This window comes from Halichoerus grypus, chromosome 2 (genome assembly GCF_964656455.1).
Source record: "Halichoerus grypus chromosome 2, mHalGry1.hap1.1, whole genome shotgun sequence".
NCBI lineage: Eukaryota > Metazoa > Chordata > Mammalia > Carnivora > Phocidae > Halichoerus > Halichoerus grypus.
The window spans coordinates 60712785-60740559 of NC_135713.1; the positions used below are offsets into that span (position 1 = coordinate 60712785).

Genomic DNA, 27775 nt, shown 5'->3' on the forward strand with positions numbered 1-27775 from the left:
AAGTAGTGGCTCTGCCATCTTTTGTTTCTTCTCTCACTCTGTTGTCCGGATGACTCCAGAATGATCTTCAGACCACAAGATGGCAGAGGAGCCACGAGATGGAACAGCTGTGTCCTGGAGCAGCCATTGGAGGGAAGAGGAGAGCCAGGGGCTGGGAGCATGAGCATTAGACTTTGTAGTGGTGAGAAGTAAACATGCATAATTATTTCAAATAAACAAAAGAAGTAGAGAGCATAGTATAATAACCCACTTTAGCCATCCATCATTCAGCTTTAAACATTATCAACCTTTTTCTACTCTTCTTTCATTCACCTGCCCTGCCCTACTTTTTTTTAAAAAAAGATTTTATTTATTTATTTATTTATTTATTTGAGATAGAGAGAGAGAGCTCACGAGCAGTGGGAAAGAGCAGAGGGAGAGGGACAAGCAGACTCCGCACAGAGCACAGAGCCCCACGCGGGCATCAATCCCATGACCCTGAGATCATGACCTGAGCCAAAATTCAGAGTCAGTCGCTCAACTGACTGAGCCACCCAGGCGCCCCTGCTCCACCCTACTTTTAAATTATTTGCTGGGGTTTTCAAAAGTAATTCCCAGGAAAAATACAGAAAGACAAAAACAAAACAAAAATCTAAACACACTTTATCGTGCTAAGCCACGAAGATGAGGGGCCATTTGTCATAGTAGTTAGCCATCCTTGACTAATGCAGTGGACATTTGGTACCTAGCTATTGAACTGAACCAAGTGACCTGTTTTTCTAGGCAGTGCAGCACGAGGAGGAATGTGTCTGGGCCTAAAGCAGCAAGAATGCCAAGCCTTCTAGCTCTCTGAGAAGTAGTTCTGTTCTTCTGGCCCGGCTGCACCCAGTCGCTCCCAGCCGCACCCACCCACCCTACTGGCCCCTACCTCCTACTTCTTCCTTTTTCCAGGCCCTGGGCTGCTGAGGGGAGAAGCAGACCTAAGGTGGAACCAGGAATAGAGGGTTTTCAGGGCCAGGTCTCGGCTTGGGCAGGGCTGGGCGTGGTGGGGTGAGGCTGGAGCTGACAGAGCAGGCACAAGGGATGGATGTGGGAAACCCACAGCCTAGCAGCAGGGTCTGGGGCCAGGGGAGCAAAACCTTTTGTGCCTTTCAGCTTGGCCTGTGTTCGCACAGATGCAGGATGAAGCTTTGTGGTGGGCTTGAGTCCATTCAAAAAGTCATTGTTATTGAGTACAGGTTGGGCAGCCCTGTGCCTGGCACTGGGATGCGTGATGGGCCGGATCCTGGCTTAGCTACTCCCCAGCTGCGTGACCTTGGGCAGGTTCCTTTACCCCTCTGAGCCTCAGACTCCCCGTATTGAAAACGAGTATGGGAAGAGTCTTAGCAGGGAAATTGGCCATGATGTATGGAGAAAGCCTGGCACCCAGTAGGCTCTTGATGACTCATAGATTTTGCTATTGATTTCTGTTAACAGCAGCTAGGAGTTTGGAGAGGGTGCGCGGGCACCCATCCAGGGAGTGGGTCAGGGCCGGAGGATGCTGAGCCCCACCCTGTTGGGAGCTATTTTCAGAGAAGGAGAAACAGGGAATGCAGAGAGCCAAAGAGTTTTTTCTGGGAGCGGCCAGGTCTTAATTTTGCATGTCAGAGGAGGTGGGTGGGTGGAATCCTGCAATTCAGGGGCTCTTTCCTGGAAGGGGCTGGATAGGCAACAAAATGCTTCCTCCCTCAGAGACAGCCTCACAGCTGTCAGGAAAAAACAGCTGCATGGCTTCCCTTCAAAGAGATGAGACCTCAGTCTGTGGGGGAGCAGGACAAGATGTGACAGCAAACAGGAACTCCCAGGCAGATTTTCTCAGGGGGGATGGACCAGGTTCAAAAGCCAGTCCTGCTTCCTGGCTATGTGACCTTGGGCAAGTCACTTCACCTCTCTCGAGCCTTAGTTGTGTCATGCTTTAAATGATGCTCATCTCACAAGGCTATTACGGGAAGAAAAGATAATGCATCTAAAATGCCTTATGGTGTCCTGGTACACCGAAAGCACTCAATAAAAGGTCATAGTAAATCAATCACTCACCCCTCGGGCTAAAAGGAAACTCCTTTTCTTCTCCCAAGTAACTTCTAAATAGCGGAGGCACCCATCGCCTCTTCTCGTTCCCTACATTGACTCCCTGCAAGGGCTTGTTCACTCCTGCGGCCTTAAACCCCATCTCCGTGACATCAGCTCTGTAGACGGCATTTGAGGCTACAGTGCCCTTGCTATTGTTGGTCACAGGTTCTTGATGTTCTTCCTAAGCTGCACCCCACCCCCAGCCCTTCCCATCGATTCAGCAGACAGGCCTTTTTTTTTTTTAAGATTTTATTTATTTATCTGAGAGAGAGTGAAAGCATGAGGTGGGGCAGAGGGAGAGAGAGAAGAGGGAGAAGCAGACTCCCCGCTGAGCAAGGAGCCCGATGCGGGACTCCATCCCAGGACCCTGGGATCACGACCTGAGCCGAAGGCAGACGCTTAACGGCTGAGCCACCCAGGCGCCCCTCACAGCGAGAGCTTTTAAAAGTCAAGGCCATCTCTCCACAACTGGCTCTGGACCCCGCGATGGCTGTCCATCCCCCACAGAGAAAGTGCAGACGCTCCCACGGCTCTTCCTCTGCCTGTTCTCCTCCAGCACTCTGACCTCCGTCCTCAGACACATCTCCTCCTTCTAGCTGCACCGCCCCCCCCCGCCCCACCGCGGTGTTCTCTGCCCCTCATCGTGCTACATTCTTCTTCATGAGACCACCTGCCATGAGGTTAGACAGAGGCTCCTGCCCCTGAATGGAGGTCCTGGGAGGGCTTGCGTGTCTCCTGCCAGGGTATACCCAGCATCATAACAGTGCTCTGGTCCTGGCCCTCCCCTCTGACGGCTTTTGGCTGGCTTAGAGGCTCCCTGTCTCCTTGCTTCTTGCTGACCCTTGGCCCACGTGACTGCCCCCTTTCTCCAATAAAGCATCATCCTTAACCCATTACATGTGACGCTGTAGGACTCGTCCCAAGCCCTGGCGCATGACAGGGGGAGACCCAGGAGGCATCTCTTTGCATAACACAGACAGACACGGGGGTCCAATCCCCCTGTGCTACTTCCTAGCTGTGTCGCTTGGGCAAGTTGCTGAACATCTCTGAGCCTCTATTTTTTCATCTGGAAAGAAGAGTAAGAAGTGAGAATACTTGGCTGGTGAGATGTTAGATGAAGAGTTAAGACATGAATGCAGAAGAACCTGGCACATGTTCTCTCCCTACTTCTCTCGGTGGTGAAGTGATAAGACTGGTTTTATCTTCTGGAGAAATTGGGAGGGGATTGCAGTGGGTTGAATGGTAGTCCCCAAAAGATATGTCCATGTTCTATCCCCCAGAACCTGTGAATGTGATCTTATTTGGAAAAAACATTTTTTTGCCAATATAACTAAGTATCTTAAGAGGAGATCCTCCTGGCTTACTGGGTGGGCCCCAAACCTAATGACAAGTGTTATATTTATAAGAGATACACAGGGGAGGAGACCGACCGATGAAGGCAGAAATGGGAGTGATGTGGCCACAAGCCGCAGAACGCTAAGGATTGCTGGCAGCACTGGAGGCTAAGAGAGAGGCATGGAGCGGACCTCCCCAGAGCTTCCGGAGGAAGCCCAGCCCTGCAACCCTCAATTTTGGATTGTGGCCTCTAGTAGTGTGAGAGAATAAACCTCTGTTGTTTTAAGCCACCAAGTTTGCCACACTTTGTTACAACAGTTCCAGAAAACGAATACAGGAATGAACTTTGGCAAAACAACAGATGGAAGGTCCTGGCCCACTTGGAGCCCTTTCTGGATGGGACTTTCCACACCCAGGGGTTCATTCCCTCTTCACCTAAGGTAGGAAAAAAGGGAAGCAAGATTCTCCTGATAGGGCAGAAGCAGCCTGGAAGGGCTCAGAGGGGAAGGGGCCCTGCCTGAAAGCTCTTGAGCCAGACGTCTCCTCATGTCCCATGTCCCTGCCCTTAGTAGAGTGGATAGACCTCCCCGGCTCTCCCTTTGGACAGGCAGACACGAGAGAGTGGCCACGTCAGTGGGGAATCGGAGGCTACTTGGATTCAGGCAAGTGGAGTGGGGGTGCCGGCTGTTTGCAGGGGTTGTTGGGGATGCTGACTGTCTCTGGGGCCTTTGGGGGCCAATAGGATATCACAGTTCCCCTTGGTGGTGGTGGGGAGGAGGAAGGAGCTGTTGGCCTATGGGAGCAGATTGCCCCCTGATAGCTCATTGCTTGGACAACACAGAACAACATTCCGGGGCCCTTTTCAGACAGCTCTGCTCACTGCACCAGTCTGTCTCTAAATCCACACCATTTCTACCATATCACAAGCTTCCCTGGAGAACTTGGCATCCTTAGTTTGAATCTAACATTTGGTGGTTCAGCTCGTCCCTTGGCTCAGTACTTTCCATGACAGCTCCAGGAAGCAGGTGCAGGCAACACAGAGCCCATGACCATGGGTCCCCAGTGTGGCTGGATGCCAGGTGTAGGCTTATTTTCACAGAGACGTCCCTAGAGCCTCCATAGCCCCCAAAGGAAGGCTAAAGCTCTGTGTGCACAGGTAGATCCTAGCAAAGGTAGAGCTTGTGATAACACTTCCTTGCAAGGTTTCTGGCCTGAGCTTTCTTATGGGAAAAGGCACCTCCCGGTTGCTATGAGTCAGCTGGGCCAGAGGGCAGGCTGAGGTGTTCACGCAAGCCGCAAGCTCTCCCCACTACACCCCCATCTCCATTAGGGCCAACTCAAGGGCTGCTCATGAATTCTGTGTGGCTCCCACACCCAGCAGCAAGAGCATATCTGCTCCGGGAATAGCAGACCCCAGAGAGTGCAGACCCCGGGGAGGCACGTGGGGGAGGCAGTCCAGGCGGTTGGTCTCACGCCCTGTCACAGTGCAGATAGCGGGTTCCTTTTTGCGGCCTGGAAATGTGACCTACTTCCTTGTAACAAGAATGCTACTTCAGCACTTGGGTGGAAAACACGGGTGAAAGATGCATTCCTCCCCAGACAGAGAAAGAAAGAGAGAGGTCTGCACCCTGACGTGCTCCGTACGTTGTTCCCCCTGCCTTAAACACCCGTACTCAGCTTTTCCATCTGGAAAGGCCTTTGTAAGCCTGTGCTTTGTAAGTCAGAGTTGGAACTCCCTCCAGGGCAGTCTTCCATCACCTCTCTATGGTGAGCTGCTGGTGCTGGGGGGTAAAGTCATAGCCTTTGAGCTGGATCCTGGGCTTTTTAGGCTGTCTGAGAAAGGGGCCACATCTGCGTTGTAGATGGCTGCATTCCCAGGTCTTGGGACAGGTGCTGGCACACGGGAGGTGCTCCGTACTGTTTGCTTATCATCTGTGGGATATGGACGCATGGAATCAACTCCCCAAGTCTCAGTGTCTTCACCTGACAACAAGGTTAGTGTACAACTGCCTTTACTGAGTCCTTCATATCAACAAATTCAGGAGGTAGATACTATTATTAACCTCCTCACACAAAGATATAGATTGACTTGCCCAAGCTCTCACAACTGGCAAGTGGCCAGTTCATGATACCTTATAGACCTCTTTTGAGGACCAAATTATATATATGTATATATAATGTAAATAATCTCATGTACCCAATGGAACTGGTATGAAGCTTTCATGAGACACGATATAGGGAGTCAGTTTATTAGGATCAAATCTTCCACAGAGGACAATTGAAAAAAGTATATGGCATATAAAAATATCTTAAAAGCACCAAAGAGCCAATAAGAGAGTGAAGCATTAGCTGACCACAATATACTAAAATATGAGAACCCAGAGAAGTAAGTCTGGTACACAAGCTTCATTTTCCCTAATGGCATTTACTAATCCAGAAGAAACAGTTGTGGTTTTTGGAGGCTTTAGGACAAAATTTAAGGCCCAGAGTCTATCAAAAGGGGGACTTGGATAAATGCTCCTTCCTGCTCATTTTAAGCTAGGATCCCAAATGTTTACACTGAAAATTATGAGGAGTCATAAGCAAACCAACTTTCTCATGGACTTTCCAGTTCCAGTCATCTTGGTGATCCAGGTAACCTCAAGCGTTGAACTTGGATTGAGGTGGTTCCAGACTGGTAGAGTTCCGAGACGCCTGGCAGAAACAAACAAATCCTCTCTGGAGAAAATGCCATCATCTTTGGTGACAAATCATTCTTACAAATAAATTTTCAAATAAAACATCCAGAACCAGTGGAAAAAAAAAAATCAGGGACTCAAGGAAATAATAAACTTGAGTGAGAACTGACAGAAACTACAAACAACAGAAATACACAGAAACCAGTTATTACAATTATCAGACATACAATATAAGACAACAGTATAAGATTACTGTTTAAAGAAATACAAAGGGACAAGAAACTATAAAAAACATTGCAGATTTTAAAAAGGTCAAAATAAACTTTGAGCACTGAAAAGAAATTAACAACTCAAAGTCAGTTTATTAGCAGATTAGATACAGTCAGTTTATTAGCAGATTAGATACAGCTAAAGTGAAAACTAATGGACTGGATCCAGAATGCAGCAGAGATATAAATAAAATAAAAACAAATACAAATAATACAAATAACAAATACAAAAAATAATACAAATAATAAAAACAAATAAAAATACAAACAGATACAAATAAAAACAAAAAGACTAAAAATATTGAAGAAAGGAGGAAAGAATACAGTGAGAACATCTAACATATATGTAATTGGGGTGGAGTTCTAGAAGGAAAGAGGGTTATAAAGAAATAATGGCTGAGAATTTTCCAGGTCTGTGGAAGGACACCAATTCCAATATTCATGAATCAAGAAGTCCAACTAGGATACCAAAAACAAACAAACAAACAAACAAACAAACAAACAAAACTAGATACATCATAGTGAATGTGAAGAAAAGCACGAAGTAAGAGGAAAGGGATAGTATCTTCAAAGGAGTGACAGAAGGGCAGCTGACTTCTCAATGGCAATGGTGGAAGCCAGAAGACAGTGAAATGATATCTTTAATGCACAGAAAGAAAATAACTCCAACATAGTATTCTAGACCTAGAGATATATCCTTTAAGAATGGATGTCAAGGGACGCCTGGGTGGTCAGTTGTTAAGCGTTGGCCTTCGGCTCTGGTCATGGTTGCAGGGTCCTGGGATCGAGCCCCGCATCAGGCTCCTTGTTCGGCGGGAAGCCTGCTTCTCCCTCTCCCGCTCCCCCTACTTGTGTTCCCTCTCTCACTGTGTCTCTCTCTCTGTCAAATAAATAAAATCTTAAAAAAAAAAAAAAGAATGGATGTCAAATACATACAATTTTTGACGAACAAAAGATCACCAGTAGGCTTTCACTAAGGTATTATTCAGAAGCAAGTTATCTCAGATAGAAGGTCAGAAATAAAAGAAGACACCAACAAAAGAAAAAATAGGTGAATTGGACTTCAGAAAAACTAAAAACTAAAAACTGTTGTGTTTCAAAAACCACCAGCAAGACTGGGGCACCTGGGTGGCTCAGTCAGTTAAGCATCCAACTCATGGTTTCGGCTCAGGTTGTGATCTCAGGGTTGTAAGATCCAACCCTGCATCAAGCTCTGCACTCAGTGCTGAGTGTGCTTAAGAGTTTTTCTCTCCCTCCCTCTGCCCCTCTCCCCTGTGTGTGCACGCTCTCTCTAAAATAAATAAATAAATCTTTAAAAAAAATTTAAAAAAAACAACCAAAAAACACCATCAAGAAAGGAAAGAGACAACCCATAGAATGGGAGAAAATATTTCCAAATCATATATCTTATAAGGAATTTTGATCTAGAATATATTTTTTAAAACTCATATAGCTCAGTAATAAAAAGACGAATGACCTAATTTAAAAATGGGCAAAGAATCGGAATAGGCTTTTCTACAAGCAAGATATACAAATGGCCAATAAGCACATGAAAAGATGCTCGACATCATTAGTCATCAGGGAAATAAAAATCAAAACCACTTAGATGACACTTCACAACTACTAGAATGGCTAGAATCAAGTCAGATAATAACAAATATTGGTGAGGATGTGGAGAAATTGGAACCCTCATACACTGCTGGTGGAAATGTAAAATGATGCAGCCACTTTGGAAAACATTCTGGCCGTTCCTCAAATGATTAAACACAGAGCTACCTATCATATGACCCAATGATTTTACTCAAAGGTATATACCCAAGAAATGAAAACATATGTACACACAAAAATTTGTATATGAATGTTTATAGTAGTATCATTTATAATAGCAAAAAGTGGAAGCAACCCAAACGTCCAGCAACAGATGAATGGATAAACAAAATTGTGGTATATCCATATAATGGACTATTTATTTGGCATAAAAAGGAATGAAGGGAACTTCAGTTTTCCGGTCCGTTATGTAAGAGCTTAGAAGTTGTCACTTCATCTTAACAAATTAAAAGCTGAACAAACTGAGAAATCAACTCTTTTAGTTCTGTCAGAGAACTGAGGTCCCAGGGCCAACAACTGCTTCCCCACTCTGCCTCGGCAGGAGCCATTGCCACGGTAGGAAAACCTGAACTGTAACTGCTGAATCATTGGAGACGGAATGGACATATCTGAGAGTTAAAAAACCCCAGAGGGACTCAGTCATGGGGAACTCCTCCTTACACTATCAGGTCCTCACGATAAATATTGAAGAAAAACCCTTTATACTTCCAGTCAGGGAGGAAAAATGCCAGATCATTCTGTTCTTAACAAGGCTTGCCTTCAGAAGAAACTATTTTACCAGACCCTAATCAGCTAGGGTTTTATCAGAGCCTAACTCACTTGGGTCAAGGTAAATACCCAACTCCAGCCAGCCCTAGCTTTCCATGTGAGGGGAGAGAAATACCCAACTCCAGCCCCCTGTAGCCATCCTGTCTCCCAAGAAGACATAAAAATACTTAATGCATGTGGATCTAACAAGAGAGGGTCAAATTACATGAGGCAAAAACAGGTAGAATTTCAAGAAGAAATAGCTGAATCCACTATTATAGTTGGAGAATTTAACATACTTCTGTCAGAAATGGACAGATCTGGCAGGCAGAAGTTCAGTAAGGACATAGTTGAAGGAAACAACACCATCAACTGGATATAACTGACATCTATAGACTACTACTTCATCCAACAACAGCAGATTACACATTATCCTCTAGCTCACATTCCCCAAGATGGACCATACTCTAGGCTATAAAACACATCTTAACAGATTTAAAAGCATTTATATCATACAACACCTGCTTTCATACCACAATGGAATTAAACTAGAAATCAGTATCAGAAAGATATCTGGAAAATCCCCAAGTGCTTGGAGATTAAGCAGCACATTTATAAATAGCACATGGGTCGAAGAAGAAATCTCAAGAGAAATTTAAAAAATATTTTAAACTAAAAGAAGATGAAAATACAACTTAAAATTTGTGGGATGCAGTGAAAGCAATGTTTAGAGGAAAATCTATAGCATTGAATGCATATATTAGAAAAGAAGAAAGACGTAAAATTAATAATTAAAGCTTCTGCCTTAGGAAACCAGGGGAAAAAAGAGCAAATTAAATTTGAAGTAAGAAGAAGAAAACAAATAAAAATAAAAAGTAGAGCAGAAATCAATGAAATTGAAAATAGGAAAGCAATGGAGATAACCAACCAATCTAAAAGCTGGGATTTTGAGGAAAAAAAATCAATAGAAACAATAAGCCTTTAGTCAGGCTAACTAAGAAGAAAGGGAGAAGACAAGATTATGGATATTAGAAATGAAAAAAAGGAGAGCACTACAGATCCCATGGGCATTAAAAGCATAATAAAGGAATATTATGCACAACTCTATGCTCACAAACGTGATAGCTAGATGAAATGGATAAATTCCTTGAAAGACACATTCTGCCAAAACTCACACAAGAAAAAAACTGACACCTGAATAGACCTATATCTATTAAAGAAGTTGAATCAATAATAAACTTGCAAAACAGAAAGCATCAGGCTCAGATGGGCTCGCTGGTGAATTCTACTAAACATTTAGGGAAGAAATTATACCAATTCTCTACAGTCTTTTCCAGAAGATAGAAGCAGAGAAAATACTTAATTCCTTCTATGATGCCAGTATTACCCTAATACCAAAACCAGACACAGACATTAGAAGAAAAGAAAACCACAGATCAGTATCTCTCATGAACATAGATAATAAAATCCTCAACAAAATATTAGGGAATCAAATTCAACAATGCATAAAAAGAATTATACACCACGTCCAAGTGGGGTTTATCCGAGATATGAAAGGCTGGTTCAACATTCAATAATCAATTAATGTAATCCATCAACTCAGCAGGCTAAAAAAGAAAAATTACATGATCGTATTAATAGATGCAGAAAAAGTATTTGACGAAATCTAGCACCTATGCATGATAAAAACCCTCAGTAAACTAGAAATAGAGGTGAACTTCCTCAACTTGATAAAGAACATCTACAAAAACTATATAGTTAATATCATTAATGGTGAGAAACTAGAAGCTTCCCTAAGATAAAGAAAAGGCAAGGATATTTGTCTCACCTTTTCAACATTGTGCTGGAAGTCCTACTTAATGCAATAAGATAAGGCAATAAAAAGTATCCAGATTGGGAGGGGAAAAAAAACCCTCTCTCTTTCAACAGATGATATGACTGTCTATGTAAAAATCTGAAAGAATCAACAAAAAACTGGAACTAATGTGCAATTATAGCAAGATTGCAGGACACAAGGTTAATATATAAAAGTTAATTGCTTTCTGGGGTGCCTGGGTGGCTCAGTCAGTTAAGTGTCTGCCTTTGGCTCAGATCATGATCCCGGGGTCCTGGGATCGAGTCCTGCATCGGGCTCCCTGCTCGGCGGGAAGCCTGCTTCTCCCTCTCCCTCTGCCTGCCTCTCTGTCTATTTGAGCTTTCTCTCTCTGTCAAATAAATTTTATTTGAAACAGAAAAAGTTAATTGCTTTCCTGTATGTCAGAAATGAACAAGTGGAATTTGAAATTACAAAAACTTATTATTTACATCACTATTCAAAAAATGAGGTATAAATCTTACAAAATATGTAAGATCTATATGAAAAAATCGACAAAACTCTGATGAATCAAAGAAGAACTAAATAAATGGAGAAATAGCCCATGTTTATGAATAGGAAGACTCAGTATTGTAACAGCACTCCAGCCAGTCTTAAGGATTAACTTGCTTCGAGCTTATGCACTCCTTGCTTGCTGACAGACCACCATAGTTTGCAGCAGAACTAACCTGCTTCCCTTAGATCCTGCAGACCACTGGCCTTGAGGAACAAAGGACCAGACTTTCTGGAAGATAAGGCCTGACCACACTTGAAACAGCCACCAGTGACCATGGTATCCTCAATAAGAGACACCTGGGAGTCTTGATTCCTGGTACAGGGAGAGGATTCTGGACTGCCTTGCCAGGACGTGACTTGTTGGAACGCAGTGGTATCATTTACCAAGAGACACCTGGGAACCTTGATTACTGGCAAGAGCAGAGGAATCTGGAAGCCTTGCAAGGACAAATGATTAATTGCTGAGCACCAGCTTCTCCTGCATGTAGTGCCCTCATCATTTGCCATGTCTTCCCTTTTAAAAAAAACTTCAGCTTCTTGAGGCAGCTGGGTTGCTCAGTGCCTTGAGCATCTGACTCTGGATTTCAGCTCAGGTCATGATCTTAGGGTCCTGAGATGGAGCCCACATTCAACAGGGTGTCTGTTTGAGATTCTCTCTCTCCCTCTCCCTCTGGCCTCCCCCCCGCCCCCCCCCCCCCCCCCGGCTCACACACTCTCTCTTTCTAAAATAAATAAATAAATCTTTAACAACAGACAGACAAACAAACAAACGACAACAAATCTCCTGCTTTGCCTGGACTGGGAAGATGGTCTTTGGGACATTAGTCCACCATCTTCCCAGGTTGTGGGCTTCCTGAATAAAGCAACATTCCCTTTTCCACCAGTGCTTCTCTCTCGAGTATTGGCTTTTGAGCAGTGAGCAGTGGAACCTGAGTTCAGAACCCATCCTCTGTCTGATAACAATATTGTCAACATGTAATTTCTTCCCAATTTGATCTATAGATTCAATGCAATCCGAGTAACATCCCATCAAATTTTTTTGACAAACTGATTCTAAAGGTCTTTTTTAAAGATTTATTTTTTATTTGGCAGAGAGAGAGAGAGAGCACAAGCAGGGGAAGCAGCAGGCAGAGGGAGAGGGAGAAGCAGGCTCCCCAGTGAGCAGAGAGCCCAATGTGGGGCTCGATCCCAGAACCTGAGCCGAAGGCAGACGCTTAACTGACTGAGCCACCCAGGCGCCCTGATTCTAAAGTTTTTTGTGGAGAGGCAAAAGACCCAAAATGTCCAACTCCATATCGAAGGAGAAAGAGCTGAGTTGGGGGACTGGCACAATCTGACTTCAAGATTTACTATAAAGCTACAGTATTCAAGACAGTGTGGTATTGGCAAAAGAATAGACAAAAAGACCAATGGAATAAAGGAGACAGCCCAGAAATAGACCCTCATAAATATAGTCAACTGAACTTTGACAAAGGAGCAAAGGCAATACAATAGAGCACAGACAGTCTTTTCAACAAATGGTAATGGAACACCTGGACATCCACTGCAAAGCAATGAATCTAGACACACAGACCTTACACCCTTCACAAAAACTAACTCAAAATGGGTCAGAGACCTAAATGTAATACACAAAACTATAAAACTCCTAGAAGAGACTAAGAGAAAATCTAGGTGACCTTGGATGTGGTGATGACTTTTCAGACACACAAAGGCACCATCCATAAAAGAAATCAGTGATAAGCTGTATTTCACTAAAATTAAAAACTTCTGCTCTGTGAAGAACAATGTCAAGAGAATGAGAAGACAAGCTCCCACAGACTGGGACACAGTATTTGCAAAAGACACAGCTGATAAAGAACTGTTATCTAATATACAAAGAGCTCTGAATTCTCAACAATAAGAGAACAAACAACTACATTAAAAAATCGTCCAAAGACCTTGACAGACACCTCAACAAAGACGATGTACAGATGGTAAGTATGCATATGAAAGGATGTCCCATATTATATGTTACTAGAGATTTGCAAATTAAAACAACAATGAGATATCACTACTCATCTATTGGAATGGCCAAAACCCAATACACTGACCACATCAAATGCCAAGAACATGGAACAACAGGAACTCTCATTCATGGCTGGTGAGAGGGCAAAATGGTACAGCCACTTTGGAAGCCACTTTGACAGTTTATTACAAAACTAAATATACTCTTGCTGTATGATCCAGCAATCTTATTCCTTGATATTTACCCAAATGAACTGAAAACTTATGTTCACACAAAAACCTGCACAGATATTTATAACAACTTTACTCATAATTGCTAAGATTTGGAAGCAAACAAGATGTCTTTCAGTAGGCAAATGGATAAATAAATTGTGGTGCATCTAGATAATGGAATATTATTTACCACTAAAAAGAAATGAGGCTAACAAACCATGAAAAGACATGAAGGAAGCTTAAATGCATATTACTAAGTGAAAGAATCCAATCTGAAGAAGCCACATACCATAAGATTCCAACATTATGACATTCTGGGAAAGGTAAGACTATAAAAGATTAGTAGTTGCCATGGGTTACTGGAGACAGAAGGATGAATATGCAAAGCTCAGAGGATTTTTAGGGCAGTGAACCCTAATGTGGACTTTGGGTGATAATGATGTGTCAATGTCATTTCTTTTTTTTTCCTGTTATTGATTATTTTTTATCAGACTGTTTTTTAACTATTTTAGCATCCATTTCTCTTTTTTTTAATTTAAATTTTAGGTAGTTAACATACAGTGGAATCTTGGTTTCTGGAGTAAAATTCAGTGATTCATCACTTACATACAACACCCAGTGCTCACCATAACAAGTGCTTTCCTTAATACCCATCACCCATCTAACCCATCCCCCACTCCCTCCCTCCATCAACCCTCAGTTTGTTCTCTATTGTTAAGAGTCTCATATGGCTTGTTTTCCCTCTCTCCTTTTTTTTTTCTTTGCCCCCTTATGTTCATCTGTTTTTTTTCTTAAATTCCACATATGAGTGAGATCATATGGTATTTGTCTTTCCCTGACTGACTTATTTCACTTGCATAATACACTCTAGTTCCATCCACGTCATTGCAAGTGGCAAGATTTCTTTTTCTTGATGGCTGAGTAATATTCCATTGTATATATACACCACATCTTCTTTATCCATTCATCAGTCGATGAACATTTGGGCTCTCTCCATAGTTTGACTATTGTTGATAATGCTGCTATAAACATCGGGGTGCTTGTATCCCTTCAAATCTGTATTTTTGTATCCTTTGGGTAAATACCTAGTAGTGCAATTGCTGGATTGTAGGATAGTTCTATTTTTAACTTTTTGAGGACTCCCCATACTGTTCTCCAGAGTGGCTGCCCCAGTTTGCATCCCCACTAACTGGGAACAGTTTGCATGCACCAACATGTGTAAGAGCGTTCCCCTTTCTCTGCATCCTCGCCAACACCTGTTGTTTCTTGTGTTGTTAATTTTAGCCATTCTGAGAGGTGAAGTAGTAGCTCATCATGGTTTTGATTTGTATTTCCCTAATGATGAGTGATGTTGAGCATCTTTTCATGTGTCTGTTAGCTTTCTGGATGTCTTCTTTGGACAAGTGTCTATTCACATCTTCTGCCCATTTCTTGACAGGGCTATTTGTTTTTGGGTGTTGAGTTTGATAAGTTCTTTGTAGATTTTGGACACTAACCCTTTATCAGATACGTCATTTGCAAGTATCTTCTCCCATCCTGTAGGCTGCCTTTTAGTTTTGTTGATTGTTTCCTTCGCTGTGCAGAAGCTTTTTATCTTGAGGAAGTCCCAACAGTTCATTTTTGCTTTTGGTTCCCTCCCCTGTGGTGACATATCTAGGAAGAAGCTGCTACAGCCAAGGTCAAAGAGATGTCTGCCTGTGTTCTCCTCTAGGATTTTGATGGTTTCCTGTCTTACATTTAAGTCTTTCATCCATTCTGAATTTATTTTTGTGTATGGTGTAGGAAAGTGATCCAGCTTCATTCTTCTGCATGTTACTGTCCAGTTTTCCCAACACCATTTGTTGAATCCAATCTTTTTTCCATTGGATATTCTTTCCTGCTTTGTCAAACTTTCACTACTTGCAGATGAAATGATACTCTATGTATAAAACCCAAAAGACTCCACCAAAAAATTGCTGGAATCTCATACATGAATCCAGCAAAATTGTAGGATATAAAATAATCTGTTGCATTTCTATACACCAATAACAAAGCAGAGAGAAAGAAATCAAGGAACTGATCCCATTTGCAATTGCACTAAAGCAATAAGATACCTAGGAATAAATCTAACTAAAGAAGTGAAAGATCTGTACTCTGAAAACTACAGAACACTTATGAAAGAAGTTGAAGAGGACACAAAGAAATGGAAAAGCATTCCATGCTCACGGATTGGCGGAATGAGCATTGTTAAAAGGTCTATACTACCTAAAACAATCTACACATTTGATGCAATCCCTCTCAAAATACCACCAGCATTTTTCACCGACCTCGAACAAACAATCCCAAGATTTGTATGGAACCACAAAAGACCCTAAATAGCCAAATCAATTCTGAAAAAGAAAAATAAAACTGGAGGCATCACAATTCCAGATTTCAAGCTCTATTACAAAACTGTAATCATCAAGACAGTATGGTACTGGCACTAAAACAGACACATAGATCAATGGAACAGAATAGAGCGCCCAGAAATGGACCCACAACTATATGGTCAACTAATCTTTGTCAATGTCATTTCATGGACAGTAACAAATGCTCCATTCTGGTGCAGGATGTCAATAGTGGGAGATGTTGTGTGCATGTGGGGACAAGATGCATACGGGAATTCTGAGTTATAAATTCTGTTCAGTTTTGCTGTGAACCTAAAACTGCTCTAAAGAAGAACATTTATTAATAACAACAAAAAAGAATGAAGTACTGAGACATGCTGCAGTGTGGACAATCTTTGAAATCATTATCCTGAGTGAAAGAAGCCAGTCACAAAAGTCCAGATATTATACAATTCCATTAATATGACAGTCCAGAGTAGAAGAATCCATAGAGACAGTGTCTTAGTGGTTGCTTAGGGCTGAGGATGGGGAGATGATGGGGGGATGGGGTAATAAGCTAAAGTGTTTGTGATTTTCTTTTGAGATCATGAGAATGTTCTCAAATTGGTTGTGATGATGGTTGCACACTAAAATCCATAGAACTGTACATTTTAAGTGGGTGAATTGTATGGTTATAAATTACAATTAAAGCTGTTTTTAAAACCATGATCATAACCTCAGCACTGACAAAATAAAAGAATTGAAAGAAGGAAAGAATAGTGAAGAGAGCAGTAAATGGAATATAAATCTAAATGAACATTGACAGTATAAAACAATGTTAATAACGTATCACAGAGCCTTAAAAATAGACACAGAATTAACATACACAGAAACTATGACATAGAAGTCAGGAGGAGGATTAATGGAGTTAAAGTGTGCTCTGAAGTCGTCTCTCTGTGTGGAAGATAAAGGTACTAATCAATTATACTTTGTTAAGTCAAGGATACATGTTAAGTACTAAAAAGTATATGACTTCCAAATCAGAAGAGCAAAAAAAAAAAAAAAAGAGCCCAAAGAAATAAGTACATAAAAGGAAAACTGCATAGGCAGATAAAAAATGATCAGTAATTATGTTAAATGCAAATGGACTAGATAACTGTCTTCAAAGAGTAAAACTGTCAGGCTGGAGGGAAAATACAAAATCTTTCTGCTATTTACAAGGGTCACACCTAAAACACGAGAATACAGAATGATAGAAAAGAAAAATATGGGAAAAAATTCAGTACCAACCAAGAGAAGGGATGGGGCTATATTAAATGTCTATCACATCGACTTTGAGGATGCTCATGCATTGGCAGGATCACCCTCTGTACCACTCCAATCTGAAACCACCCACATATCCACTGAGAGTAGAATGGGTAAATTGTGGTATATTCATGCAATGCAAGTGAACAAACTATAAATACCCACACCATTTGGATGGCTCTTAAAAACGTAATACTGAACAAAGGGAGTAAGACATGAATACATGCAGTATGATTCCATTTATAAAAGTATTCAGAAACAGGCAAGGGTAACAATCTTATGTAGGGAGGTATACCTGGTTGTCTAAACTCTGAAACAAAACAGGGTGTGACCATCCTTCCCCTGGGAGGTCTTAGTCAGCCTGCCCATGTTGAGAGAGTTCTCCCCCCAGAAATACAAGGAGGCTTTTGGCAGATTCTATATCTGGATGAGTCAAGGCTCTGCCCATGATAATGAACAACTAGGGCAAGAAGGGGAACTTCTGAGGCTGGGGTGAGCCTGAGCAACCACCTTGACTACTCCTTGCCCAGGGCAGGCAAGGTTCCAAGGGACAGCGGTGATGGGGGAATAAGGGAGGAGAGAAGAGGGTCCTCCTTACTTTCCTGGCCTGTACTGTCTGGCCACAATGTGCCAGTGCTGGGGACCTTCTCGGGCTGTCCTTAGGGCTGGGGAGGCCATATTCAGGATCACGTGACCCTTACTCCCAGTTGACTGACCCACCACGACTTGGGGCCATGGATTCCACAGGCCATGGAAATGAAGGTGTTCAGTGCATCACACCTAAGCTGCAGGAGCCATTAGGATGGAGTCATTTCTGGCTGTTCTAGAATTAGGTAAAATAAGAGCGTGGTTACTTAATGCTTTCTTAGCTATGGGGCTATTATGGACGGTAGATCCTTCATGATTGTAGAAAGTTGTTTCCTGGGTAGAATTTCCAGGATGACGGAGAAGTTATTTTTAGAATACGGAGTTTGGAATGGACACTTGTGACATCGGACACGCAAGCACAGCTGATGGACGGAGGCAGGAAGGTTCGAGTCTCTGTGGCCCAGGAGGAAGGCAGACCCGCGAACCGTACACCAGCTCCTGGCACTGCTCCCAGCAGCCAGGACACACCGAACACGGCAGAAGGACATCCACAGCAGGTGTCACCAGTAGGTGACTAAGGATGTGCGCGTATGGAACATTGTTTGACATTCATGAAACCATTTGAGATTCTCTTATAGACCAACATCCACTTTTTTTTTTTTTAGATTATTTATTTATTTATTTATTTGAGAGAGAGAGAGAGAGAGAGAGAGCACATGAGAGGGGGGAGGGTCAGAGGGAGAAGCAGACTCCCCGCCGAGCAGGGAGCCCGATGCGGGACTCGATCCAGGGACTCCAGGATCATGACCTGAGCCGAAGGCAGTCGCTTAACCAACTGAGCCACCCAGGCGCCCCGACCAACATCCACTTTTGCAATAATTCGAAATGCCCGTAGGCTGGCTAATTAAATATGTCATGCATCGCAAATCCCAGGTAAACTGCCGATGTCAAGAACATGGATTGTTCAATATGGGGGCTCTGAAAACTAAGCTGTAACTTTTCTAGTTCAAGTTACCCTGTGCCAGTTTACCTCCCTAAATTTTTCCTTTCTTTTTTTTTATCTTCAACAATTTGAAGATTTAAAAATACATAGTAAAATACAGAAGATAGTAGAGTAGAATAGATATTAATGTTGCACAAGAGTTTCTATTCTTTTCTTTCCAGAACTAGAATATGATGGACTGTCCCCACATTTTCCAAAGTATAGCTTTTCATTACAGCTGCTGACTTACTCTTTCTGAGGATTCCCACCCTCCTGATGGAGTTGAGATGTCTGGAAAGTATATTACATTTGATGGGTTTCTCAGCTACAACAGTCTTTACTTGTTTATTTCCAAGTATGGATCTCCTAATGGATTGTCTGTTAGTTTCTGAAATATTCCATTTGTTATATTTTTGTTTTTATCTGAATACTGGCCAACATGTGAAATATATTTGTGTAAAGAGAAAAAAAAAAAAAAAGAATTAGGTCGAATTGGAGTGGGGTTTTGGTAGGCACTGGATTTCCCACCAGTGGCTTCAGCTCGGTTCCCCCTGGATGGCCTTGTCCACCCCTTTCCTGCAGCTGCTTTGACCGCATCTGCAGCTGGTCAGGGAATTTGTACTAGTGAGTGCTTCCGCTCAGACCGTCTGCAGGCCACTTCCTGATGCTTCAAGTGGCGAGAGCGGAGACTGGCTGGGGACATTTGACTTGACTTAGTGATTTCTGCAAGAAGACAGTGATGCACCACTTCCCTCCCCGCCTCTTTATTTTGTCTACGCTCGGTCCATACTAGAATTCTTAGCTGCAGTGGACAGAAATTAATCTTGGCTTACTTAATCAGAAAAAAGGGTTTCCTGCAAGGATGCTGGGTAGACAGCCTGCAGACTGGGTTGAAAGGGAGGCTGATGCGCTGAGAGCACAGAAAGTTCAATCCGAGGGCATGGTCTGATGAGAACGAGGCTGCTGCCGGGCTGCCTCTGCACTCTCAGCTCTGGGCCACTGGCACTCAGCACTCCAGCTCCCAGGGGCCACCGCCCTGTGATCACGTGGAGTCTGAGGGACTTTAGCTTCTCTCTGTGCCCCACCCAGACTTGTGTCCCAGGTGGGGTCATCTGACAGGCTGGCAGAACCCCAGGGGTCGGAAAAGCACACGTCTGGGTGTTTTGGCTTCTGCAGAGAGAGGTGGGGCTCCGCAGGACTCACACCGTGGCCATGTCCCCAAAGCCAGGAAGCGGGCTCGGATGCTGGGCGATGCTCACTGTCGCCCACCCGAGGCTGGACGCTGAGGCGAGAGGGAGCGCGGGCCCGGCCCTGCCGTCAGGTGGCACAGCAGGTGCGTGAGCAAAAGCCACCCAGGGACCAAAGGGCCACAGCTTTAGCACAAAGGCGGGGACAATGAATCAGGCCTCAGTTTCCACATCTGTAAAATGAGAGTAGTACTAACAGTGCTTGTCTCCTATGGTTGGTGGAGAAATACAAATAGCGTGTGGCAAACTCCTCCTATTGTATTCAAACGTGTAGGGCCTTGGCCTAGTGGCAGGTGTCCTCATTAAAGAGGCAGTTCAGCAGAATGGTCAAGAATGTTGTCACTCTGGCTGTGGGGTTCTAGCGGCCCCACCCATACCCTTTCGGAGGCAGAAGAGTGGGGGTGGTTAAGCCCACAGGCTCTGGAGCCACACTGACTGAGCCTGAAACCCAGTTCTTGGGTGACACACTTTAATTGCTCGATGCCTCAGTTTCCCCCTCTGTAACATGGGAATGGTCACAACTTCCCAGGGTTGCTGTGAGGATTAAGTACTACACATAAAGGCCCCTGAGCAGTGCCTGGCATGTAGTTACAATCTCAGTAAGTGTCAGCAATGTTTATTAGTCCGAGGTCTTTTGTGGGCACCGATCCCTGACAAACTCCAGACAGCCCTGGTGCGGATGGGTACACCACTCACACATGACTGCTGAGGAACTGCGCGGCACACCGCCGTTAAGGGCCCAAGGGAGCCATTCAGACTCTGTGTCAGCAGCCCTGCTACGTCACGGGCCCGGAGCCTCACGTGCACAGCCTGTGGGAACATGGAGCCTTGTCCGGGCTGCCAGCTCCCAGCTGCGGTTACTGGTCCCCAAGTCCCTGTTCCTGCACCGAGCCTGCCATGCTGGTTTGGCCCATCAGTCGATCACAATTTTCCACAGTGCATCCAGTCTCGCTCAGGATTTTGAACTGCAAAGTAGACTCGAGGGGTGATCGACTGGAGCCACATCTGGCCCTCTGCCCTCTTGCTCAGGCGCTCTCCCAGAAATCCCTAAACTCTCTCCTCACCGCCTGCTGGGCAATGTCTCCTGATTTCCCATTCCGAGTCTTCTCTCGGGCACAGCTCTGCCATCTAGCCTGCCCTCCCCTGCCTCTAGGACAGTGGTTCTCAGCCAGGGATGAGCCTGCCAACAGGGGACACTTGGCAATGGCTGGAGACATTTCAGTTGTCACAACTTGGGGGATGGAGGTGTCCTACTGGCATCTAGTGGGTAGAGTTCAGGGATGCTGCTAACATTCTACGATGCACAAGACAGTCCTGCACAGCAAAGAACTTCCCAGACCAATAAAGAATTTTCCAGTTGCTGAGATTGAGAAATCCCATTCTAGGAATTCTGCTGAATAAATTGGTGTATATCTTGTTGCGGTACAAAAGTATAAAGAAGAAAGCAAAAATCCCCCCAAATCTCACTATCCAGACACAACCACTGTCTACATTTTGGTGATCTGCCCTCCAAGTTTCTCTCTCTGCATGTTTACATGTAGACTTATAGATGTGTATAATTTGACAGAAATATGCTCATGCTATACACGCTGTTCTGCAACTCTTTTTTTTTTCACTCATCAACATAACCTGGGCATCTTTCCACTGTCAACAAATGGAGATTTGCAACATCCTTTTTAGAAGTCCCCATGACATTCCATAGTAGGGATGTAACACTTTATTTAGACAATCCCTTATTGATGGATATTTAGATCATGTTCAGTATTTTGCTGTTATAAACACTACTGTGATGAATATCATTGTATATACATCTTAGTGCACTTGTCTGAGTAAATCCTTAAGATAAATTCTAAGAGTGGGATTGCTGGCCAAAGAATAACATGCCCTTTTAGGACATTTGATACTCAATGCTGAATTACCACTTTAAAAGTCACATTAATTTACACAACTTCTAACAGGGCACAGAAGTGCCCATCTCTCTGCCCCTTCACCCACACTGGATAGCATCAATTTTTTAAAGGACTTTTTAAAGCACTCACAGAGAATAGCCAGGAATGCTCAAAGTTAAGTGTGTGATTTTCTCCTTGGCAGCTGAATTCTGGGATTTGATGTAACCGTCTTAGAGTCTGATTTTCTGTCTCCTCTCCCTAATTCCCCCTCTCCTTGTGGTCAAGTCCTCAGCCAAGCTAGGGTTGGGGAGGAGAACTTGGTGAGCAGACTGGGGCTCCCATTTGGGGGTGTTGCCCCCCTACCTATGGTTCTGTCAGGCTGGGAATGCTCCTCTGTCTCCCTGTCTCTATGGCTATTCTCCTGCCTGAGTTTTGAGGACTTAGGAGTGTGTTTCCATCAGAGCAGTCTCTATCTATGGCCTTGTCCTGAAGCCCTCTGCTCTTTATGCTCTAACTGGGGCCCTTCTCTACTCCTAGTGAGGACTAATACAAAAATAGCTCAAATGGACAGAGTGTTTTTGAGTTGAGTGTGTGGGTGATCTTTTGTTTGGGGTTTATAATTCCTCCAAACAACCCCATGAAGGAGTCACTATTATTCTCGCCCTTGTTTTTCTCAGTGCAGCATCTGAGGCTCAGAGAGAGAAATGATCAGCCCAGGGCCCATTGCAGGTGAACGGCAAAACAGGAATTTGAACCCAAATCTTCTGTTTGTTTTTTTAAAAAATATTTTATTTATTTATTTGACAGGGAGAGACAGCAAGAGAGGGAACACAAGCAGGGGGAGTGGGAGAGGGAGAAGCAGGCTTCCGGCTGAGCAGGGAGCCCGATGCGGGGCTCGATCCCAGGACCCTGGGATCATTACCTGAGCCGAAGGCAGGCACTTAACAGCTGAACCACCCAGGTGCCCCCCAAACCTTCTGTTTTAAAATGTACCTGTAGTTTGTTTTAATCAGGTAGGGTAAGACACACGGACACGGAAATGATGGTCATGAAGGGAGAATTTTTATACTCACAGATCCCTCGTAACAGGAGGCACTGCTTACCATGTAGGGCTACGTGGGGAAGCACCAGGTTTGGTCAGGAGGCAGAAGGCTCGAGAGGAAAGCATGGGCTAAGGTCTTTATTGCTAGAGATGCCTCACCAGCAAATTCCCAGAGTGAAAGGCTTTGGCGCGTATATACTGTATTTTAGAATGGTGTGGGATTTCATGTTTCTGAAATCAGGATACATCTTACAATTGAAGTACATATTTCACATTTTACCAGGCAGTAGAGTGTATTATTTAAAAGCGAGATCTGTCATTGGATGACTTCAGTTCAAATCTTGGTTCTACCAGTTCCTAGCTATATATGATCAAATTACTTAACCTTGCTGAACCTCCATTTCCTTTGTGGAAAATGGACTTGCTCTTCTGTCCCTTGCAGTTAAGGGATACAGGCAGTGTGTGGGAAATCTACAGGGTAAGAATATCTTGCTGACTGCTCCAACAGCTGATATGGAAGCGAGGTGAATGCCGCACTGGGATTGGCCAAGCTCCCCAGAGTTTTTAGAGAAGGCATATATATGAGTGTTTCTTTCTTTTTTTTTTTTTTTTTAAGATTTTATTTATTTATTTGACAGAGAGAGACACAGTGAGAGAGGGAACACAAGCAGGGGAGTGGGAGAGGGAGAAGCAGGCTTCCCGCGGGGCAGGGAGCCCGATGCGGGGCTCGATCCCAGGACCCTGGGATCATGACCTGAGCCGAAGGCAGACGCTTAACGACTGAGCCACCCAGGCACCCCTATATGAGTGTTTCTTATGAACTAGATGGGGGCCACCTGGCTGAGAGGGCTGATATGAGAGCATCCCCCTAGGTCTGTCCAAAAGGACCACCTGGAAGGGGTAGGCTTTCAACAGCTGGAAGCAATTCCAAAAAGCTAGATGGAAGAAGCAATGAACCCCAAGATAGGATGGCCCCACATTGAGGAACTAGTTTTGGGAGGTCTCTGAAGAACTCACAAAAGCACCTCACAAAAGTCATTTTTAGACAAACGAGTAGAGGGCAGCTTAAGGCAGAACGATCAAATGAGACCTTCCCTCTCCACTCACCTCTCCTCTCTTCCCGCTGCCATGCCCACCCAACCCGAGAACTGTCAGTAATGCAACTGGCAAGCAAGAGAGGGAATGAGTGGGAATGAAAACAAATGATCTACGTCATCCTCTTTGCAGAAAGCGGGCAGCTTTCCTGCAGCAAGCATCGGCTCTTATCCAAGCATCCTATAAACATTTCCAAGGCATGGATCTGAAACCAGGCTCTGGTTAGGTGTTGAGGGTAGGGTCACGGGTGAAAGTGAAACAAAAGTGAACCAAGTAGAGCCCTTGCCATCTAGAAGCTCACATTCTACTGTAAGAGGCTGGCATATGAAAAGTAATTACAAAATGGTGGGATGCATACAATAATAAAAACAAATCTTCATTGAGCACCTAGATGCTGGGGGCTTTGCCCGACTGATCTCACTCAACTCTCATAGCAGCCCTGTGATATGGGTATTGTTATGCCCATTTTACAAATGAAGAAATTGGAATGCAAAGAAGTTAAATGGATTTGAACTTGGTCCGTTCTGACTCCAAGCCCATGTTCTTAACCCCTCTGTTATTAATGGTGCACAGAGGAGGCGAACAGTGGGGGTGAATGTGGAAAATGGGATCTGAGAGGATGTGCCCATAAGAAAGAGAAGTACCTTCCAGAAAAACGAACCAGCGTTTTCAAAGGCTATATATTTCTGTGGGTGCAAGACATTGTTTGTATAGCTGCTAATGAGCATTTATTGAGCACTTACCACGTTTCAGGCAATTTACATGGATTTAATCCTCATAGCTTGCTATATATTCTTATCTGCATTGTTATAAAAGACGGACCTAAGGCTCAGGAGGGGTAGCCCAGAGACCCAGAGACAGTAAGAAAGGGAAGCCAGAACTAGAACCTACGTTTGTCTCATCCCCAAGCGGTTCTTTGCACTACACCAGGCACACAGCTGGAAATTAACAGCAAAGGGCCCCGCCCCCTGCTCCCGACCTGCCCTTCGGCATAGGGGCATACTGACTCTCTCTGGCTATAGGATTGGCTCAGAGTTGAGCACGTGACCCAAACTAGTCCAATCACAGTGAGTTCTGGGCCTTGAGGCCTCGCTTCCGGAAGAGGCTTTATTCTTGCGTGTCTTGAAGGGTTCTGGGGCGCTGGGGCTGAAGCTCTGGCTGTGGAGGAGATAGGGATGGGGGCTGTGGCAGTGGTCTGGAGCTACAGGGGCTGGGGCTGCAGATGGAGGGGTCGGAGAACCATTGTGCCCAACTGATGTGAGGAGTTGGGAGTGGGGCAGAATCCCCGGCCCTAGCTTGGCGTCGGGTGGCCCTCGGTGCCCATTTGTAGGGGAGATCACGCTATAAATGAAACAGGAGAGTCAGGCAGGACTTGTACTTTCGGCAATAGCTGCCCACAAGGCTCGCAGACACAGCGTGTTCCAGGTGGGTCATCAGGCAGCAGCATTTCATGTCACAGTAATAAACAGGAGACTGAGATTATAATAAAAAACCTGTTTGGACTTCTCCTTGGGATGGCGCCCTGCCTATCTGAATAATGATGCGTTCTTTCAGTACCTCCCGCATGCCAGGCTCGTTCCAGCCTCAGGCTTTGGCACACCCAATTCCTTTCGCCTGACACGCTCTTTATCCATCTGTTCACTTGGCCACCTTATCGTCCAGGTCTGGGCATAACTGCCACTTTTCTCAGAGTCTGGGCTCAGAGCTCCCCACCCTGGGCTTCTGTGCGTCCCATCTACCAAGCAGAGGACAGCCTGCCTTGTAGCCAGGCTGCGGTCCTCCCAAGGGCATGGACACCTTCCCTGGAGGTCGCTTCTCTTTCCCTAGTGCCTAACACGGTGCCTGACATATGCTTGTCCCCGAGTACACATGAAGGTCAGGGACTGTGTCTGATTCATCCCTTAACGGGGGCTCCACCCTGGGTCAGGTTTATGGCCTTGTGATCATCACAGTCAAACAGGGCTCCATGCTCAGAAGGGCCCTGTGCTTGGGATTTAATGCTCCAGGTTCACCATCTTGAAATTCTTGATGATTGTATATTTGAATTTGTGTTTTGTACGTGGAGTGTGATGGAACAATAGAGCATGCCCTGGGTGCTTGGAGCCTCGGCTCAGGTGCAGTCCTGCCTTCCATTGCCTTCCCAGGATGTGTTCTTGGACACTTAACTCCTCTGCCCTGTGGTGTACAGAAGCCTGCCTCTGTCGCCTTCCCTACTCCATGAGCGCTGTTGCCCTCTGCCCTGCAGGGGCGTGAGCACATGGAGGTTGTGGTCAGGCATACACACTTGGTGACACCTTGCAACCGGCATGGTCCCATGCTGGCTTAAGCACAAAAGTGGTGGTTGGCCAGCCAGAGGCTGTGTCTCAAGGAGGTCAAGCCTGGTCTGGGATCCAAGCCCACGTTAGCACCAAGGTTTAAAGATCCTCGAGGATCACCTGTCTGCCGTGGGTTGGGCAGCAGACGGTGGGAAGGAGAGATGCCTGGCTGGACTTCCCCAGACCCTGCCCAGGTTATAGCGCAGGGTGTTGGGCCAGTGACTAGGAAGAGGGTGAAGCCAGCGTTCATCAGACCCAAGTAAGAATGCAGGCGCCACTCTCAGGGGTGGGCCGTGGGTGCCTGTGAGCTTCTGTGCTCCCCTTGGTTGTGCCAGGCCTCTGGGAGTGCTCCTGCAGCTGGCTCTGTGCCCGGAGGGCGGGGGGGAGGGGAGGGGGGGTATCTCCGAAGCCTCTCCTCCTTTCAACTTTCCTGCGTCTGGCTTGTTTTTCTCTTGTGGCTAGCTCTAGGCACCCTCCTGGGATGAACCACATAGTACAAATTGTGTAATTTCAGTGAAATTGTTTATGAATTAAATGCCCTGGTATTTACATTTAGAACAGGAATCGAACAATATACAGATGAACAATAAAGTCATGCTAACAATTTAAAATTTGTGTTTGTTTTTCCTTCCTTAGAGTGACACCAAATAGCAAATGAAAAGCACCATGAGAAGTCAAGAGAGAGACCACGGTAGAAAGGAGAAATTCTCTATGTACCCTTTTTTAAGAACACTTTCTTCCTGTTCTTTGAACAATGAGCTCTGAATTTTCATTTTGCGCTGGCCCTGCCGTAGCTCTTGTTTGTTGAGTGAAAGACGAAATAAATAAATATTTTTATTAAAAAGTGGAACACGCTCATTATTTTCTGTTTCCGGACAGCGCTGTGTGTAATCAGGATTGTTGTGAAATACAAGAACATCCAAATAATACAACTACTCTTAAATCACATGTGCCTCTTGTGGATTTATGTTCCATATGTCTCCAAGGTCATCACACTCTCCTCAGGATCCTCGTTCCAGTTTCCAGATTCGGTTCTGGTCTTGCTGGAGTAGCTTATGTCAGCTAATCCTTCCACAGACAACAGTGATAAATTCTGGACAAAATCTTAAAACAACTATTTAAAGACTCTAGAGAGTAAACAATCGCAGACAGAAACTAGAGACTTCAACTCATGCAAACAGTAAACATACTGTCCCCCCCCCACACACACACATGCACACACCCACGTACACACATACATTACAGAGGGACAGAAGCTCTGTGAGAGGAAGACCCTCATTCATCTTATTGACATAGAAGATACCCAATGCATTTTTGTTGGCAAATGCACGTTTTGTTTGGTGTACATTTTTTTAAGTCAGGTTTATTGAAGCATAATTTAGCGAGAGTAAAATTCCCTCTTTTTCGTTGTGCCATTTGATGCGTTTTGACAAATGTGTACAGTTGTGTAACCTCCACTACAATCGGGATGTTGAGAATCTCTGTCACTGACAAAAGTACCTTCTTTTTTTTTTTTTAAGATTTATTTATTTGAGAGAGAGAGAGAGAGCACACGAGTGGGAGGGGCAGAAGGAGAGAGAGAAACTGAGGCAAAGTCTGCGCTGAGTGCGGAGCCCGACTTGGGGCTACATGCAGGGCTCGATCTCACAACCCTGAG

General features: G+C 44.5%; 1 long non-coding RNA gene across 1 annotated transcript; it reads left to right on the plus strand.

Annotated features, from left to right (window-relative positions):
• Positions 1-3674: 3674 nt before the first annotated feature.
• On the plus strand, positions 3675-26968 carry LOC118553336 (uncharacterized). The gene is made up of 2 exons (XR_004925979.2): positions 3675-3863; positions 26755-26968. It is a non-coding gene; the product is annotated as an uncharacterized LOC118553336 (long non-coding RNA).
• The last annotated feature ends 807 nt before the right edge of the window (positions 26969-27775 follow it).